Source organism: Cricetulus griseus, chromosome 2 (genome assembly GCF_003668045.3).
Source record: "Cricetulus griseus strain 17A/GY chromosome 2, alternate assembly CriGri-PICRH-1.0, whole genome shotgun sequence".
Classification (NCBI taxonomy): domain Eukaryota; kingdom Metazoa; phylum Chordata; class Mammalia; order Rodentia; family Cricetidae; genus Cricetulus; species Cricetulus griseus.
The window spans coordinates 441,330,823-441,351,684 of NC_048595.1; the positions used below are offsets into that span (position 1 = coordinate 441,330,823).

Here is a 20,862-nt window from a genome sequence, read left to right on the forward strand (position 1 = left end):
CACTCGCAGAGACGCAGAGACTGCCCTGTCCTTCAGATGCCTTCTCTTTCCTTGGCTGCCAAGCCTTTTCTGAACATTCTCCTGCTTTGTAATTGCAAGATGCTACTCCCAATAGGGAAAGCAGCTTTATGAGCCCACAGCACATAGAAGCAACAGGACCAGTGGGGCTCAGCATGGAGTCCCATCATTTGTGATGTGGGCCATGTTGTGTTGGGTGTCATGAGGAGGCTGGGGTCCAGAGCCTTGCAGGTTGGGGTTCCTTGCAAGGCCCAAAGGTCTTCTTCTCCAAGGTTCATTCTGTTCTGTCCCCAGCAGCTTCCTGCTGACAAGGTTAGACAGTGAAGACCTGTTTTCTTATTGAGGAATGGATAAGGATAATTCTGCCATGTCAACAGCCATGGAAAGTAACATTGAAGGGTGAAGGCACCAAGCTAGATGCACTGCTCTTCCCTCTAGAAAAGGTTCTGCACAAATGCAGAGAGTCACTTCGACCTCATCAAGAGCCACCAGCTGATGTCAGCTTCAGACTACCTCAAGGAGAGGTTGCAACAAGATGGGAGTATTGCCACCCATCCCAACCCCCAGCCTAAGGACCTAAGCAAGATTTCCCCTAATGAGTGTCTTAAAGTGTATGCCATGTAACAGATGAGTGTCTCAGAACATGCCACATGTTTCCAACTGGTGTTTATTCTTAATGCGTAGCACAGCTGACAGCCAGTTCTCTCTACAGCTGCTTGCATGCATTTCAGTTACCCGCACATGATCTGTGTGTAAATTCTGTAAGATCAAGCCTGTGATAAGCCAGCAGTATGGTGCCCAGCCAGTTGGAAGGAATGGGGAAGTGACCTCTGACTTTATGAGCTCCTGGGATCATGTGATGGATGCTATACAGTAGTGTACCATAAAGCTGGGACAGGGTGAGCCTATCCTAGCAGACAGAAAGATGGCAGCTTTGGGGGATAGCTCTGTAGTGCTTGCCTTCTAAATATGGGGAACAGAGTTTGAGCACCAGAACCCACCTAAATAACTCAAGCATGATGGTATGTGTTTGTAAATCTGAGCACAAGGAAGGTGGAGGCGGGCAGATCCTTAGCATTCACTGGCAAGCCTATTCTACTTTGGTAAGTTCCAAGTCATTGAGAGACCCTGCTTCCAAAACAAGCAAAAAACAAACAAAACAAAAAAAAGGGTGTACAAAAAAAGGGTGTACAGTGCCTGAGGAATAATGCCCATGGTTGTCCCATGTCCTCCACATGAGCATACAGGTACCACAGAAACACACAGATTGGAAATCACAACAGTGTCCCAAGCAAGGCTGGGAGAGTGGGCGGCACACACTCAGAAGCTTTGGGTGTTTCTGTGGAGACCGCCCCTCAGTTCACTGACACTTTCTAATGGAAAGTAAGTTCTAGTAAAGTCATCTGTATAATTTTCCCCCTGGAAAGTATTAATCTGACCCACTGCCAGTATGTCATTTTTATGATGCCTGTAGTTTGTTGGTGTAAGGCAATGTTTTCCCCACATTTTAACATTCTATTTATTTGTTTGTTTGTTTAGTTATTTTTGCGTCTGGGTCTCACTATGGAGCCTCAGCCTCCTGAGTACAGGATGTGTACATCACAGCGTACACTTCTAAAGTCAGATTGTGTGCGATTCTACCATTGGAGCACCATCTGTGGTCTTTAGGACTCTTTACTCCTTAAATGGCAGTTGTATGAGTCTAGCAAGCATGTTGCCCTGGGAATTAAAGGCAGCTGTGTAAACACTTCCTGCTAACAATGCTGTTTGGTTGAGAGAAGACTTAGGTTCAATTCCCAGCACCCATGTGGTGGCTCACAACCATCTATAATTCTAGTTCCAGGGGATCCAAACTGTTCACACAGACATTCATGCAGGCAAAACACAAATGGACATAAAATACAAATAAGCACATAAAATTTTTAGAAGAAAAAAGAATGTGTTTTCTGTTTCTCACTCCTGTGCAGCACTGACCCCTGCTTCCCCCTGTGCTTGTGGACTCCTGTTTTATCACTGTCATCTGAGATACACATGGGGCCATGGCACGGGGCTTTTGAACCTCTCCTGGGATTCATTTCTACCTGAAAAGGGATTTTTGAGGCCCCAGGTATAAAGATATATAAAATATTCAGATCTATAAATAGTAAATGAGAATGTATTTTAAAAACTGTTCTTTTGCATACGTACAATTTTTACCATTTATTAAGGACAAAAGTGGGGCTGGAGCAATGGCTTAGTGGCTAAGAGCACTTGCTGCCAGGAAGACCAGATTCCCGACACACATTAGATAACCAACAACCACCTGCCACGCCAGCTCCAAGAGCTCTAGTGCCCTCTTCTGGCCTCCATATGGGCATAAGGGCACTGCATATGCATAGCATGTAAACACACACACACACACACACACGCACGCACGCACGCACGCACGCACGCACGCACGCACGCATTTTTAGGAGACAAGAGCATATCTGCATGCCCATGGCATAGATGCTTCTCTTATCTGGGTGTCAGATACCACAAGACATAGAGCATCTTCAGCATTTTTTCAGACTTGATAGATATTTTGGTTTTAGAATCATCAGGACTGGGAACACCACTTTGCATAAATTCGGGGGGGGGGGAGGTGTAGTTCAGCCATGGTCACTAGAAGTCAAGGGAGTCCTTTACGCTCCTCCTCATCTCCCACGCTGCCCTCAGTAGGAGTGTACCAGTAGCCAAAGGCCTGAGCCTCAGAGCTGCTGACCCCACATGTCTGCTCTAGGGGCCTCTTGCACAGTCCTGAAGAAGGCATCCCATAGTCATCTGTCACACATGCCACAAACCAGAAGCCTCAGAGAGCTAAGGGGTAGGCTGTCCATGAACTGAGCCCACCATTCCCTACATGCCCCTGGATGCCATTCCCAGCTGCATGACAGGAGCTGCTCTGCAGGCTTCCTGGGATGTTTCCCTCTGCAATCAGAAGTGCAGACTGAAAGTTTGTGTCAGTATTTACATTGCTCCCGCTTCAGAAATAGTGCCTGGCTGACACCTTAGTGTGGCATGAACAGCCACTCTAGCTCCCTTGCACTTGTCTTTCTTGGGTGAACACCAATGCAGTCTATACCACGTGACAGAAGATGCCTTACCAAGCCTAAGTAAAACGGCTGTTATGATTTTAATACTGACACATGCGTGTGCAGATGCTGGGTTGAAACCTCTTGATTGTATGGCAACCTAAAATTGAATAGTGAAATTAATCAAATGAGTATAATAAATCACAGAAGCAGCACCTGTGACTTTAAAAAAATAGTATTAGTATTTGGGGCTCCAGCATGGTAATTTGGCAATCATATCTAGTGACTAACAGAGTGGATTTTGGGAGAGCAATCCCCTCCCTAGGCTCTGAAGTACCTATGGGCATCAAAGGAATCCTAAGATATTGAGGTCATGTAGTGCCCTCCCCATCACCCACCCTGCTCTGTGAGGACTTGGAGGAGAGTAAGACAAAGTCAAGACAGTGGACTCATCCTCTCCCATTGCGTGCCGTTTCCTTTAACACATGCACCTGAGAAACGTGAGCGCATACCCAGATGTCTCCATACCCTAGACCTGAGCCTACCGGCCATAGCCAGGGAAGGGCATGGCCACTGTAGCAGACAGGAGTCCAGGAGCCTAAGTGCTGCCATCGGCTTGCACAGCATCCACATGTCAGGAGTCTCCCACAGCTTGAATTTGTTCTTGTCATCTACATGGCACCTGTGAAAGCTTCACACACACAAGTCTGAGACACTCTTCCTTGAAAAGTTAACATCCTGTCAGGAGGAAATACAGGCAGGTCTTTTGTGGTGAGTTTTTCTTGCGGTTTCTTGTTCAAAAACTCTTAGAATTTTGTTTTGTTTTGTTTTGTTTTTAATTTCTGCTATCCAAAGAATTGGGTAAAAGGACATTTGCCATGGGTAGCACAATGGAAGCCACCATCCTTTCTCCTTAACACTCAAGTTCACATGGTCCCATTCTATGCACCAGCACCAGCACCAACTCAAAACACCAGTGGTAGTCTGGATCGTCAACTGAGTTTGATTTCTTGAGAAGGATTGCACTGAGAAAATTGGTTGTATCATTTAGATCTGGTATTCGTGGACCAGTGAGGAGCCTAGAAAGGGTAGGAATGGAACTGAACCTTGCCATGGACCCCTGGTACCCTAGAGAATATGCATATGGGCATAGGGCATGCACAGTTGATGGAAGATGACTAGTGCTAGGTGGCCCTGACTAGTTGAGATGGGCAGTGCATGGAATTCTCGAGGAGATGACTTGGGGTTAGAAGGAAGCTAAGAGCCAGACAGTGCAGTGAGGTGCAGGGTCGGTCAGGCCACAGTTGGGACTGTGGGTTCTGAAAGAATGCTAGTACCGTCTTCCAAGTTCAGGACCTGGCTTGCAGGTGTGTACCTGGGAAAGCTTGGGGCACTATGGATTCTCTAGGTCTCTAGCCACTTAACCATGGGCTTTGTCTTTGAATTTTGACACCTTCTGGATTCCTTAACTGTCATCTAGCGAATGGTGAGGACACGTATCCCCTATGAAAGGAAGCCGCAGCCTGCTCTGTGGCCGAGTCTGGTGGTCCTCCTTAGTTTTACAATGTTCATGCAAGTTTGCACCAAGTGCTAATTGCCCTGTTTCCCCAGTGAAAAGGCTGAAGTAGAGAGGCTAAGTGGCTTTCTTGTCGACGGTCAGATCGCTGGTAGGTGACAGAACTGTCTCTTGATTCTCTACCTTAGACTCTTTCCACCAGGCAGAAAGCGAGGCTTTGAGGTATGTGAAACAGCTTTTGAATCAGGAGTGAAGCATACTGAAGAGCCTCCTTGAATTTCTCTGATTTCCCAGGTCTGAACATCTAGAAGTTGTGTGGTAAAGATCTTTTTTTAAAAAAATGCAGGACTCATCTCAGTATACCCAATCTTATTATACAAGAGGGTCTGCAGAATTCCCAGTGTTGCCCCTCTCCAACCTCCCCCAAGTTCACAGTGCTTTGTGTAAAAGGTCTCATCGAGAATTTATTTCATCCTTCTCATCTCATTCCTTCGGTGCTTTCTGGGTCTTTACTGAACCATTGAGTGGATGATCCTGAATGTCTATAAAAGGATTATCCTAGACAAGGTAAGTCACCCACAGGCCTCTCTGTTACAGTAGGAAATGAATTGCTCGTCTCAGCTGCTCTCACCAAGCAATCAGGTGAGGCCCAAGATGTTGACAAATCCCATTAACTCCAAAGTTGCAAAAGTCACCTTCAACTTGGTTTTCCTTCATTCACTTAGAGAAGACCCTTCATGTCTCTTTTTTCCCCCACCAAGTATTAAGCCACCACTGTGGGGAAACACAATGGATTTGGCACCATTGGAAACACTGGGAATTAAAATCCAGGTCTGCTTTCTCCCCCAGGAGTTCAGTAACTTAATATATCACAAACATGTACTATAAATGGGACCACCCTAGGGTGGCAGAACAATGCTCAAGAAAGGTGTGGACATTTAGAGGCATAGCCACATGCCTAGGTTAAGTGTGAAGGAAAGACCATCTGGCCTATGTAAAACTTAGTGTTGTATTTAGTACACAGTGACTCTTTCTAGAACGCGGAAAGAAATCACTTTTTCCTGCACAGTTCAGCTTGGTCATCTTGGGGCAGGTATCAGTTGATGCTTTAGAAGGTGCTTTGCAGAGAACATGAAGAATTATGTGTGGGCGGCATGCGATTGCTTTCCCTCTTTAGGATTATCAGCAAGTAACCTTTAGGCACAGGACTGTGTTGATTGCCATGCTCTGTGTGTCAGGGGTAAGCTGGCGGTCCTACCTATCGTGATTAGGTAGTCACTTCTGTTATCAGAGTGCAACAAGCTTCTGGGTGTCTTATTACAGGGATGTGCATGACATACACATGGCTGACAGAAGTCAGGGCTCAGGGTCTCTTGTGCATATGATGTGATCCCACTCTCCCTACGCTTTTATACTTCAATTTTGTGTTATCTAAAAGTTCCAGGAGGGGAGAGGATGGGGTCATGCATGCTGCCATTTGTCACTCTGTTTCCTTTCTCTCACTCTTGGGAACATTTTACCAGCCATCTGTATGTCTACTTGCTCTAATTTTGGCAGCATCCCTGATGTCTCCATTGTCAACAGCATGGAGATGGCATAATCCGCAGTCATTTTCTTGCCTGAAACCCAGAACTTTCCCTGTTATGGAGTTGGGGCAGAAGTTCAGATCCTGAGTCATTGAGTTGTACAGAAAATGTCAAAAACCAAGAATCCCACCATCCTCCCAAAGATAACACAGAAAGAAGCGTAGTGGTTTTGACTCTCTGCCCAAGGCTGCCAGAAGCTGCCAGGGTCTCACCACACTTAAGCTGTGGGTTCTAGGAGACACCCTGGGCCCTGATGGACTTGATACCCACACACCGGATTGGCTTTTCAAAGAGAGTCCTCGGGCAGTCACTCCAGCTTCCTAGAGAACAGACCTGCTGAAACTGAGTAGGGCTGAGCTTGCTCTAGACATTGACATTGTACATTGGGCACAGTTGACTCAAAAGCCATCCTGCGGGGTACAGTCCAGCCATCACAAACACACACAAGCTGTAAGTGCTCTCAGATCCTTTGTGGAAGTCAGCAGGTTGGAAGTAAACAAAGATGAGTCGATTACAGCAGGGGAAGCCAGAATAGAGGATTCCCACCATGACAAACCTGCCAATAGGAGACGTGTTTTTTTGGTCCTTTTGTAAGTCCATACAAACTAACAGGGTTAGCTTCAGGACCATGAAAGTGCATTGAGCACCTACTGGATGCCAAGTGCTGTGCTTGATACTGATGGGAAACTAGATGAGGGGTTCCCTGCTTTGAGTGATGGACACAGTAGAAGGCAAGGACTGCTGTGCTACTGGTCCCCAAACATCCTGGTTGCCTGGGAGACTCCACAAAGGGATACAGTATCACCATCGCCTTTGATAGAGCATGGAATGTCTACTCTCCTAAGGCACAAATGTAAGGGGATTCTATTAAGTGAAAAGGAGATCAGCCCTACGAGGTGACTTAGAGCCCTTCCAGTGTCCTCGGAAGACTGCAGTGTGACAGAGCAAGTGGTCAGTTCAAGCTCCCTGCCCCGGCCATGCAGGAAAATAAACTCATCCTCGCTAAACACAAGTTGCAAGACTCCACTTTGGAATCCAGATATGTAACAGCCCTCCTCACCTAGCCGTTTGCCTGTACTTGGAGGTGCTCCTCCTCCCTGAGAGGCAGCCCAGCATCCCTCTAAAAAACCAGTGATAAGACATTTTCCTCTGCCCAGCTGGGTGCCTGTGGATCTGCTGGCATTCCACAGTCAGGATCTGCCTTGAAGTCCTCAGGTGCTGTGGCTGTCACTTTATTCAGTGATGAAGTTGTAACCCCTGAAACCATGGTCACATGTAAGGGAGAAGCAGCGCTGGTGCCATGGTGGTATGCCTCATAAGCTCTTCGCTCAGGTCAGCAGCTTTTAAACAGTTCACAATGGTCCATTCCCAAGTCATGGGATTCATTGTCAAGATACATCATCAGACAACCAACAAAGCCACAGAAGGGCTACCACTGCCTGAACCATGTCATCCCTGTGGCTAGTCAGGGACGAGGGACTGCTTCTGTTCTACAAATGCAGACAGAGGTTCAGTACAGCAGTGATATGCCCCAAAAGCAGATGGAGGCTGTGTCAGAGGCTCTGTTTTAGGCTATGGTTGGCTTTGTACCTGGTTATTCACTTGGGCATAGACTTTAGAGCAGTGGTTCTCAACCTTCCTAGTGCTATGAAATACAGTTTGTCATGTTGTAGTGACCCCAACCATAAATTATTATCATAACTGTAATTTGGCTACTGTTATGAATCACTGTAATTATTCGTATAATGTAACTATCCCATGGCCTAGGCAACCCCTATGTAAGGGTCATTTGAACCCCAAAAGGATTAGCAACCCACACGTTGAAAACCTCTGCCCTAGAGGTACACCACCACCACCACCACCCCCCCATCCCTCCCTATGTACTTGGGTTTCTATGCAGCATAGACAAGCTCAGCAGGGCCCTGCCCTCTGCTCTTGACTTGCTCTTGCAACTAGGAAACTGGGTCTCTTCCTGGCTTGTGTGCAAACATTTCTCTTTCTCATATGTGTTTGCCCTCTCGGATATGGTCAAAGTAAAGGCCCAGTTCACTGCCCAGCTACCTTGCAGGCAGTTAGAACCTACTGGATTAGACACCAACTGACTTATGGGGGCACTCTCTCTCACAGTTTCTTTGGAAACATAACCAGTTTTTGTGTTTGGGATAATTCTTGTTGTTTTGGGTGAAGGAAGTGAGCATTTCAAGGACAGTTGGAAGTTAGCAGGAGGTAGGAAGTGATCGCTTGAGCCCTCCGTCATTCATAGGAGTTTTGTTTCGCTGATTCAGGTATTGATCAAAGACCTGGGAGCCCTAGCTCCAGGTCTTATCATGATGACCTCCTGTTTCATTGAGACGTCTTACTTGTGCTTTAGAGGTTGTGATTCAGCGTGAGCTGTAAGTTTGTTTGGCACGCTTTGCAACTATCTTCCTGCCTTCCAACTACACTCTTTTCTTAAAATAACAAGCACCAGGTATGACACCATGGGTGTATGTCCTGCCAGAAGGGAGACCAGTGGAAACTTCAGCAGCAGGCTTTGCCATGCACAGACACAACTTGACTGGGCCTTCTTCAGTATGCAGGATACGGAGAAAATTGGCCATTTGTCTGTGGGGTAATGGGCTTTGTGCAATATGAAAATCTATCAAATGGTTACATGCAATGACTTTATATCAGAGTTCATGAAGAGCGCCTACTGCACACAGTTTAATTCTATTTAATTTTTTAAGGGGGGAAAAAGCAAAGGGAAATGTTTTAGTTTCTCTTAAGCTGATTTCTCTCTGCTTCTTCTTAAAAGTGCCTTTCTAGTTACCACACAGTGATGTGATCATTATCCGCCACCTTGTCGCCCTGCTGCCTCTGCATGCTGTAAAATACAAAAAGAGAGAGAGAGAGAAACCAGGGGAGCTTGTGAAGTATGACTCCCCATCCCAAGACTCATTGCCCACGATTCGTACCGCTTGACAGTAATGATCTTATTACAGCACTGTGGACCTTGAAGAGATTTCGCGAGGAGAGTGAAAGGACGGAGGCTCGTGTAATCAAGTGGTGCTGAATATTCCACGCGTTTTTGATCACACACTGATTGGGCACAGTTTTAGCCCATCTTCTAGTCAATTATGCATGGCCCCTGTGCTCCTCGGATAGGCAGGAACATTGATGGCTGTTGTCTGGCTTTGGCAGGCAGCCAGGAGTTTGAAGTGCCTTGCACACACCGTCTTCAGGATAAGTGCTTTTTAGTTGGAATTGATTACCTTTCTTTGGGTTTTGCTTAATAGCAAAACTGCATTTGGAGAGGGCTTCAGGTGAAAAATGGCCATATTAGCCATTTAGAGATTCCGAACTCCTAGTCAATTTTTAGGCTCCCTTCGTTTCCATCTAATTTCTGCTTAATGATGTCATGTTTGCTAATACCGTGTTTGCCTCCAAGCATGCGTGTTGAGTACCCTGGATAGGATCGATCACATGGCCACCTCTCTCAGGCCTTCAGACAGATCCCTGCTTTGAGGTGATCTGTGGATCAGTCTGCCTTCTACAAGTAACCCAAAAATGCTTTCCTCCGTGGGGAGGTGGGTGTAAATTTTCCTTGCTGGGGTTGCCTACCCTTTGGGTGATGGCAAAAGAAGATGTTGTCATTGCTATTTTGAGATGTGTTGTGCTGATTCTTGAGCCAAAGGATTGTGGTCTTCCTGGCTTTGTCTCAGGGTCTAGGCATGTTTAAAAGCTTGGAATGTTTTCCTTCAAGTACAAGAGAGACACACACAGAGACACACAGAGAGAGAGAGAGACAGAGAGAGACAGAAATCAACCGACCAACCACAGGATTAGACACCACAGAGTAAGTGATCAGTGTAGTAGCTTGTTCTAGAAAATATTTTGAAGTCACCAAAAGCATGGTGCCTGGGAGCCTCCAGTCACCGAGCTGATGTGTGAACTCAGAGCCCTGGCTTGCTTCACTGGGTATTTCAATAACTTGATTTGACTCTTCCTAATGAGATAAATTGGAAGCTTTGTTCTTTTACTTGATTTTTATTTGGATCTTTCATGGTATCTCAGGTGAGAATTGCTTTCCTCTTCTGTCAGCACCACAAAAGCCGTGGAGTACTCTAGGCACAGCTCCCAAACCTGCCCTGAGAGAAGCCACCAGAAAAAGTGAAATAATGTCCTATCAGAATTTCGATTCGCTGATGCCCCTTTAACAGAGAGAAGCAGTCACAAAATGAGAAGTCTGTTGACAGTCTGTTAGTGGCAGGGTTGCAAATAGTTGCTGAACTTTGCTGTGTGCCAGGCACTGCTGTTAAATAAGTGCTGTGTGTCCTGTCATATCCCTGGGAGCCTTCGAGGTAGGTGCCTTTATGCCTGTTTTTATAGCTGAGGAAACTGAGGGTCGTAAACTTTAACTAACTTGCTCAAGGCCACAGACATAGCAAGCGGCACCTCAGATCGGCACCTCAGATCCATGTGGGAACACATGCGGAACGCACCAGTGCTCTGCTTACCGCTTCCAGCTGCCTCCTCGGTGACCTTCCCTTCCTGGGAAGGCCATGTCTGCCCCTTCCCTTCAGATCTTGTCTTACCTAACACTCCTGTGGATTCAGTTCATACCAACGAAAGGATGATCAAAAGGATGTTTCTCCTCCGTTTTAATAAGTTAATAGCCAACCTCTCAAAAATGTAATTTGACCCATGACTGTGTATCAGCAGATGGACAAAATGTGGGTTATTTCACCTCAATGGGTGAATCCAGTTTCCCAGGACTAAAGAGAATTAGAGCTGGTAGACCCTAGGGAACAGTTTACTGAGAGAATGCCGAACAGCTTACAGCAATCTCGGAATTCCCGTGACCCAGTCATGCAGTTTGAGATCTGTTAGCTATTTTCTTGATCCCCCTCAGCATTATGTGAGTCTTTCGGGGACTGCTCGTGATGTGATCTGAGCTGAAAGACTGGTGTAAAGAACGCGCCTGGCTGCAGGAAGCCACCACCACTGTGGTGTGGTGGCTATCGGTCTTCCTGAATACCCGATGAGTATATTTGGTTGTCCTTGCTGGTGGGTGGGGAAAACTGAAGATAGATGCGCCCAGCTTCTTTCTTCTCTTGCTATCCCAGGCTCAGCGATGGGACATGGAGTTTGTTTACCCATGTTTGTCAGGAAATGGCATGGAGCATTCATCCCAATTCATGGACGGGAGAAAACAGCCAAGCCCACACCCCATCCCTTTCCCTCCACCATGTGACAGGAGCCATCTCTTCATGATTGGCTCCAGTCTGTCTTTAATGGGTAACTAGGTTTCTTCCAACACAAGAGTAACAGTTACTATATCCGTGAGTTTGCTCGGGGTGGGGTGGGGTCTCTTCGAGGCTCTTCTGTCAGAAGAGTTGAAGACAAGTTGAAAGGCATGGCTTTTTAGGCCAGATCTAATTCCTGTTTCTATTTCAAAGTACTAAGAAAATACTTTGAATTCTCCTCCCTATCAGAACCCATGAATGCATTGTAGAAGCTTGCTAGAGGTTACTTTCTGTAGCTATGCAGAGACACTGTTAGCTGAGGGACAGAACAGACTACTGTAGTGATTAGCCAGATCCCAGGAAACCATCCAGGATGCTGGGGTTGGGAGGAGCCCCTGGGGAAGAGTGGGGAACTGGGTAGGAAATGGGGAGGGCTTGGTGTGAGGGCCAGCCCTCCACAGCTGGAGAGAAACTCCATCACTAGGCAGCACCAGCAGGGCCTCTGTCTGGGCAGGCTCAGACTTGAGGACACAGGGCTGGCCACATCCTCTGACTCCAGCATTGGAGTCCAGCATCCTGTTTAGAGCTGACCCCATGTTCCCCATGTGCAGTGCTTTTTCATTATAAGCCTGTTGCTTATGGCAAAGTGTGGAATGTACAGTTCCACAGTGTGCCACTGAAGGTACTTATCATGTGCAAAACTCAGTGGCACTGTCCCATTCACAGTCCTGCAGTGTCACGTTGCCTGCTTCCAAAGTGCCTCATTAGCCCAGGAAGAAACCATGTAACCCTGGCCTGGGCTCCTCACTGCCTTCCCCCCTCCAGCTGGGACAGTCCCTTCTTACCGATCGCCTTGGGGATTTCTCCTGTTTTAGATTGTCTCTCTGAAAGGGGACTCATACATGTGTCTCTCTGAAAGGGGACTCATACATGTGTCTCTCTGAATCTGGTTGCTTTGGCTTACCATAGAGTTTGATGTTGTTTCATGTGTGTGCCTGTGTGCCATTTCTTTCTTTTTCTTTTTCTTGATTATATTTGGTCTTTGATGGTGTCATAGATGTATGTGATATATTCTGGTCACTCTTACCGCCCCCCACACACACCCCTCTTTAGAGCCTCCTTTCCACACTCCCATCTTTGAACATCTTGAGTTGGATTCTGTTTCAGGACTGCGTTGCATCCATTTCTCACCTTTGATGGATCCTCGGGTTGCTTCCACCTTTGGCTCTTGTGTGTGGTGCTGTGGTGGCCCCCCTGGACAGACACCTGTGATTCATTGGTTTCAGGGTTTACAGCTGTATACCTAGGAGCAGAATTGGCAAGTCACATGGTGATTCTGCTTAGTTTTTGTGGAACTGCCCAATTCTTTCTGTTCCTGATACCAGTCTGGCTTTATTTTTATTTATTCATTTGTTTGTTTACTTATTGTCTGTAGTATGGATTGCAGAAGCTCTTTGAGAGCAGGCTTCCTATGAATTGTAAACTTTGATGTCTTAAATATGTAACAAATGTACCACACCCTGACCCAAGGTAACAATAGGCCAGAAGCAAACTCTCAGGTATTTGTAGTCAAAGCCTCCCTCCCTCCCATCCCCTCCCCTCTCCCTCCCTCCCATCCCCTCCCCTCTCCCTCCCTCCCATCCCCTCCCCTCTCCCTCCTCTCTCTGTGAGTGGACACTGGAAACCAAACTTTGGTCTCCTGCCAAGACTAGCTAGTGCTCTTAACCACTGAGCCATCATTGTGCCCTTTGATTTCTCCTTTTTATTAAACATCAGATTCCAGCTTGTGCAGTGTTGCCAGCACATTCCGGGTTGGTTGCCTAGCCTGTCCTAGGTAGGTTTCTATTGCTGTGATGAACACCATGACCAGAAGCAACTTGAGAAGAGAGAGTTTTTTCCAGTTTATATCTTACAGTCCATCATCCAAGGAAGTCAGGACAGGAACGTAGAGACAGGATTAAAGCAGAGGACATGGAGGAATACCACCTTCCTGGGTTTCTCCCCCAAAGCTTGCTCAACTCCCTTGCTTATACCACCTAGGACACCTGCCTATGGGTGGCACTGCCCACAGTGGGCTGGGTCCTCCCACATCAATCATTAATCAAGAAAACGCACCCCCAATCTTGCCAGTCTGATGGAGATATTTTTCTCAATTGAGAGGCTCACTTCTCAGATAACTGTAGTTGTATCAAGTAGACAAAAAACTAGCACCCAAGAAGCACTTACCAGAAACATCCTCATAGCCTCACAAAGAGATGTATCTCCTGGGTGGTTCTAACTCCCATTAGGTTGACAGCCAAGGTTGACCATCACACTTCAGTGTTGTGAGCATCCTCTGGAGATGTAACAGGAAGCATGTCTTTAAAGAATGTCTGCCTTTCTTATTTCCCCATCCGTGTTTAAGGGGTCAGTATAAAAACAGTTTCAGTACCCTCTGCCTTCTTCATGATCTGCGGCTACATGCTGCTACTCAACAGATTTATGATGTCCGAACCATGAGAAGTCACAAGGTTATGTAGTTTTAAGAAAATGGTACAAAGAATCCTGTGCAAGAGGGTGTGCAAGGAATACATGTTATCACTCAGACAGTTTCAGATAAAGAAGACAGAGTGCAGAAAGGTTTTTAAGCAATTTTATTCCACATGGAATAATTTTTGGAGCTTGGGAAATGAGGTCAGAGTTTTCCAACAATTGGAAAAGTAGCAAGCATCTTCTGCCGGTCATTGTCTGTCTCAGTACTGGGAAAATGAAGCTGTTACACAAGGTTATCTTGTTTCCTGAGCAATTAAGACATCATGCTCTGCAATCCCTTAGACTGTTGAAGAAGATATTTCTCTTTTACTGCTCTATGTCCTGTAAGGGTTTTTATCTTCTCCCTTTGCCCTGGCTTTGGAAAATGCTTGGCCTCTGGATGTCTCTGGTTACGTCTGCTTTGAACTGTGAGTCAGTATCCAGATTTTTCTGTTATCGTTCAGGTACCATTGAGTCTGCTCGGCAGCTGTACTCTTTTCCTAGAGGATCCAGCCTGTGTAAACAGACAGGTAGCTGTATAAGATCAGGGCACAAGGTGGCGGCAGCGGCGGCGGCGGCAGCGGCGGCAGCGGCAGCAGCAGCAGCAGCAATGACTTGGGTGCTTTCAGGGGTGGCTGGGAGCCTCAGCCAGGAGCCCTGCTCCAATTTCACCCTTCTCCACTTCCTAGTGAGGTAGCTGGCCAGGTTTCTCCAAGTATGCATGTAGATCTTACTGGTCAGGATAGGTTTGTTGATGAGCATACCCTAAAATAGCATCAGCTGACACTTTTCAGGGTGCCTCACATATACCCTACAGGATCCCAGTCTGAGGCCATATACCTGTGACAGGATATGTGGTCAGACTGGCTGCTTTCCTGAAGAGGTGGCTCTTCCCTCTAGGGCTCCCTCTCCCAGTGTATATAACCCGAAAATAAGTTTAGCTGAGAATCATGTTCAAATACAGTGAGTGTACAACACAAAAAGGCACCTGAGGGCTATAAAGGACACCCACAGTTGACAGGCACATAGTTAGTTAATGCTGGCACAGCGATCTTCTCTGAGTCTCACGTTGGACTGCACAGTATGGGTGACAGTCACTCTGTGGGGACAGCCTTATGTTATGTATGTGGTACAGTCAGTCTCATCCATTTATGAGATCGAAACTCTAAGAACAGCCAGGGATAGTGGTACAATCTGTAGTCCCAGCACTTGGGGGAGAGAGGTGGAGGGAACCAGGAGTTCAGGGCCATCCTCAGCCACATAGGAAGTTCAAGGCCAGACTATGCTACATGAGATCTTGATTCAAGCAACATTTTAAAAACAGAAAGGAGGGCAAGATAATCTGAAGAAACAGACTAGCCTTGTGCTTCCTGGCATTCTTAGCAAATGCCAGCTCTTGGAGGAAAAGGGGCACCTCCCGGTCTTCCCCAAGAAGCTAAACTGATCTAACATATTTCTTCTCTATAATATGGATTTCGGTGACATAAGCCAAAAACAGAATTCAGCAAGGCCTAAAATAAAAAGTTTTCTCAGAGAATAATAGTCTACTTACCTTTTGAAATCCTAAGTCATCAGACTTAAGCCCTATGAAGAGGCCATGCTCTCCATTTTGGCTCCTTCAGTCCCCAGGGCCTGTGTCCTGAGACACACTTAGGAAATGTTGGGGCAACTGAAGACTACACTTTTTCTTACTTAATCCTACAACATGGGGCGGGGTGGGAGCTAGGTGTGGAGCCCTTGATTTCCATGTGGGATGGCTGGTGAGCAAGTAGAACTTCATTAGTTTAAATCTAGATCCTCGTATAAGTAGATTCTGAGTGAGCACTTTCCGGTGTTGGGGAGCTGTGAGAGCCTTGGGTCTCCCCTGTGTCCTGGTTAGTCCTTGTCAACCTGACACAAGCCTAGAGTCATCTGGGAAGAAGCAACTTCAAATGAGAAAATGCCTTCATCAGATTGGCCTATAGGCAAATCTGTCGGGCATTTTTTTCTTGATTGATGATTGAAGTGAGATGGTCCCACCCACCATGGGCGTTACTATCCCTTGGCAGATTGTCCTAAGTTATATAAGAAGGATAGCTGTGCAGGCCATGGAGAGCAAGTCAGTAAGCGGTATTCCTCCATGGCCGGTCTCTGCTTCATTCAGTTCCTGCCTCCAGGTTTCTGACTTGAGTTCCTGCCCTGATTTCCCTTCACGGTGGACTGTAAGCTGAAATATCTGTCACACCAAGTTGCAAAACATGCTTCCAAGGATGTTCTTTGAAATAACCATGTGGTTTTATTTCCTTCTTTCAACAATACAACACATTCCTAGTATGCCCAAGTCTGTTTTGATTGGAGTCTATCATACTCAATGTGTTTTCCTGTGTTCCTTCAAGTTAGCTGCACACATGGGTGTGTTCCCTGCTGTCCTCATGCAGCACGATGGGGTTGTATGTGTTTTGTAAAGCATACCTTGGAATTCATTCTTGTGTAGATGAAGCCTTTGGTGCTGGTTCTCATGAGTAACATTATATAGGTAGACAGAAACCTGTTCTTCCTCTCTGGTTCTGGAAGTCCATTACCATCACCATCGAAGGCACTGTACGTGGAGTTTTCTGTCTGTCTAGCCAGCCCTTGACCATGTCCTGACATTGCCCTCCACTTGGTCCCATCTCCTCTCATCGTGATAGTCAGGCACCACACAGGAGGCAAGAGAGCAAGAAGTCCATGTCCCACGGATTTCTCAGAAGATCATGATGAATGTATTTGATTTTTTTTTTCAACACTGGAACAAGATACATCATGCACAGTGTAAGAAGTGTGGTGTTTGGAGTATTGTTAGTCATTTAATCCTTCAGTTAAAGTATACCATCGCCTTCCTATAATAAAAAAAAAAAAAGGGGTTGTGAAGACATTTTACAGTACCCAGCAGCTCTGCCTTCCATTGGGACAAACAGCACTAACAGTCACTTTGACACATCTGGTCAGATTTACCACAGAGATGGTACCACAGTCTACAGAACAGACTGGAAGTCACCTGCACTCTGATCCTATTGACGCTTCTGTTTCTCTGCTTTTGGGGCTGTGGCTCCTTCTGCTTTCTCTCACCCGGCCCCCAAAAATCCATTGTGCAAATTGATTTGAAGATCAGCCTTGATGAAAGAGCAGCTTCAGCCCTCCCAGCCTCAGAGCGGTATCATTAGCCATTCCTGATTGTTTGGTTGTGCACACCGAAATCTCCGCAGCAGGCTTGGAGATGCACAGAGATTAACTGGGGGCTCTCCAGCCGTTTGTCACACAAATAGCCGTGCCAGTAAACTGAAAAGATGATAAATCATTTTTCTCAAAATTGAAACCTTTTATCAGTTGTGTCATTTTCATTATTCAATAAGTGATTAGTAGGAACATTGCCACTTAGTCATCCATGGTTAACAACTGTGTGCTATTGCTGCTGCTGCTGCTGCTGCTGCTGGCTGAGTGGTGTATCACACCTGCACATGAGCAGACAGTTGGCCTCTGCCCTCCTCTCTCGTGGAAACATCTGACCTCACCACCTGCTGCCACTAGCACTGCAGATCAGAGTGAGGAATTAACAGGCATGTTTTAAGTCCTTAAAGTTGGGCTCTGACATAGTTGGTTCCTTTTGTAATCGGTGTGTGTGATGTTTTGAGCCAGGGTCTCACTGTGTCATTCAGATTGTCCCTCTAACTCACTATTCTCCTGCCTCAGCCTCCTGAGTGACGGGTTTACTTGTGAGCATCACCACACCTAGCTCGCTCTGCTCTAGCTCTGAGAAGTACAAATGGTGGGAAGTTTTCATTTACTTCCTCTTGGACCTTCTATTCTAACATTTTTGCCCTTTGATTTAAACGCCGGCCATCTTGATTGAAGAGGTCCCCTCTTGTTACTAGCATTGGTGTCAGCATCAGCTGCTGGTAGCCAGGCCCTGCTGTTCCTCACAGAGCCCGGTGTGTCATGGCGGATGAAGGAGGACAATGACATGGCTCCCCGCCTACGAGTGATAGACCTTCAGAGATGTCCTGGCTAGGTTTTGTTTCTCTGTTAGTCAACTTGACGTAAGTTAGAGTTATCTAGGAAGAAGAACCTCTATTGAGAACAAGCTTTCATCAAATTGCCTGTAAGCGAGTCCATTCATCATTTTCTTGATGAAGGTTGATGTGAGAAGGTCCAGCCCACTGGGGCGGTGCCATCCCTGAGTCCATGGGCCTAGAAGATAAAGGAAAGCAGGCTGAGCAAGCTATGGGAAGCAAGCCAGTAAGCAGTGTTCCTCCATGGCCTCTGCATCAACTGTTGACTTCAGGTTCCTGCTTGAGTTCCTGCCTTGACTTAGCTCAATGATGAACTTGGATGTGCAAGTGAACGCCAAATTAACCCTTTCCTCTCCAAGTTGCTTTTAGTTATGGTGTTTTATCACAGTAACAGAAAGCAAAGTAAGACAGATGTCAGGTCTAGTCCAGGATTCCTTAGTGTAGCTGGAAGTAAGCATATGTTCATACGGTGACTCACCAGGAAGCAGTCATTTCCGACTGACTGTTCCTGAAATGTGGCCATCACTGGGCATTTGCATTTTTTTTAATTTGGAACTACTGAGATACTGGTTGTTAATTTTTGCCTTTTCACAAAGAAAATGTAATTGATAAAAAAATTCTGCTGCTAACTGAAGGTGGGAGAGGAGAAGGAATAGCTACAGTTTGGATCATTTGGGGATGGATGTGTGCTTGTGTTCAGTAGTGTGTATGTATCCTAGATCTGATCTCCTTTTGTGTTGAAAATACTGAAATGGAGTGTCAGTAATGAACGTGGAAGTTTTAAATTATATCCCTTTTCTAGCCGCATGATTAAAATCCTCTTTTATCCAGCCCAAACATACATGACTGTGTGTACAGCAGATCCTCACCCTGTATGCTGCCCGCCGGTACTCACTTGAAGGCATTGAGGTTGTCACATACATTGCCACCAGATCCAGGTGCTTGTGTCCACTATGTAGTAGTATTCTCAAATACAAGTAGTATTCTCAAAACCACTGTTCTGTCACAGTACGTCTTTATTATTCGTGTCAGCATTGTTTCATTTACAAATTCATCTTGATCATCTGTTTGTGTACAGGGAAAAGTAGCAGTATACAGTTCATTATCGTTGACATGTTAGGTGTGTCCTGCAGGTCCTTGAATGCAGCCCCCTAAGGAAGGGAAGGCCTTTACTATAATGTATAGATTGTGAAATAGCATGACATAATTTTTAAAATTACTGTGATTTGTGTTTACTTCCAAAGACATTTCTCTGCTGCCCTCAGATGTGTCTTCAGGATCTCTTCAGCTTGGTTGACACTCGGTGAGGGTTCTGCCTGTGTCTCTGGCTATTGGTCCTGAAGGTCAAGTATGTGGTAACTGGCTTATTAGGCTAACCTCTGTTAAGGCATCAGCTTTACTACTTAAGAAAAGATGGTCTTCATAGCTTCTAAGCAACCCAAATTCCCCAGGACATACAATTTCCCAGGTATGGTAACAAACCTGTACTATTGGTGACTAGAAAACTCAAAGTCATCTCAAATAGAATTTAATTATATCTCAGCCCCTCAGGGCAAAGAGAGCACCCAGGTTCAGTCCCTGAGTGTTAACAGGTTGGAGGACTGGCCTCTGATAGGCCAAACAAGGAATTTTAGTGTGATTGATCACGGCCACCATCCTTCACCTTCATTTCTTTAAAAGAGACTGCCAGCTCAGACAGGAGAGAAAGAGCATCCACGCTGGCTAATAAAGCTAATAACTCAAACTACCTCAAGTCACAGCCCTTCTCTGAGGTGGATGGTAGAGACTTCATTTGGGATGGGGCTTAGGAAGGGTCTGTGCTGTTGGCAGTGTGTGGAGAGACCCTGGAGGGCTGGAGACTGGCTCAGGCCCTGTAGACATCTCATGGGTAGTGAGGACACAAGCATAGAGGAACTGAGCTGTAGGCTCTGGAGTCTGGCTGAGCCCTGAGCCACGTCACCATAGGAAGGCTGTGGGGACTTCAGCTGGTCCTTTCAACCCTAAAGGACAGGTGGATAGGAGACCGGTTCACTGTGGAAGTTGACTGAGATGCAGCTGTGGTAAGTTCTCAGTATTGTGCTCATCTTAGCACAAGGCAGAGGTACTGTTGATGATCCCGGGGAGGGTGGTGGAGGTGAGGGTGTTATTGCTGATGCTAGGTATATGGTAGCAGTAACCACGTGATGCAGTGGTGCTGATGATGGAAGGGTGGTGGTGGTGGTGGTGGTGGTGACCATGACAGTGATGTCATAATACAGATGGAAGTGGTAATGACAGAGTTGTGGTCATCGGTGACTTTGACAATGATCAGTAGAAGTGATTATAATCCTGGTGGCAGGAATGTTACTGGTTTCTCAACAGTCATTATGGTCTGGTTGTCACTATGACATTGGTGGCTGGTGATAAGTAGTTAGAGAGCTAAGGTTGTCTAGAGTTTGTCCCTTTGTTCTTCCTTAAATGTGTGGAGGAGGGGGTTCTGAGCTAAGTAAAGCAGGACAGTGCTCGACTTCACTCACACTTGTCTGCAGTGGCTTTAACAGTGGGTGTAACCCAAATGTAACCCTTCTACACCAACAATGGAGCTTTATAGCTGTAAATTAGCAAACAACCAATTGATCCCGATCATAATTACTGTCAGAAGTAAGACCTTAAGGCCAATTGTCAGTATCTTCCTGCTTGCTGCATCTCCCAAAGTTTGTTTACAGCTGTAGATTTACAGCGTCTGTCAGGGTACACATCCCTCTGGGCTAGTCGGTGTCTCTGGATCATTGGACAGCCACATGTTACATTCTTATTTTTATCTTTCCAATTATAAAATAATACAGACTTGCGACAACTCCCATAATAGAGCAAATAGTTGGAGGGAAAACCGTTTGGAGGTTGGTGGCCCATTCCTGTAGCAATTCCAGAACTCAGGAGTTGGAG

The 20,862-nt window shown here is 46.2% G+C and overlaps 1 protein-coding gene across 9 annotated transcripts in view; it reads left to right on the plus strand.

Annotated features, from left to right (window-relative positions):
• The window catches only part of Agap1 (ArfGAP with GTPase domain, ankyrin repeat and PH domain 1), a 459,921-nt gene that overhangs the window by 346,351 nt on the left and 92,708 nt on the right, over nt 1-20,862 (plus strand). The gene's annotated exons all lie outside the window — the stretch shown is intronic.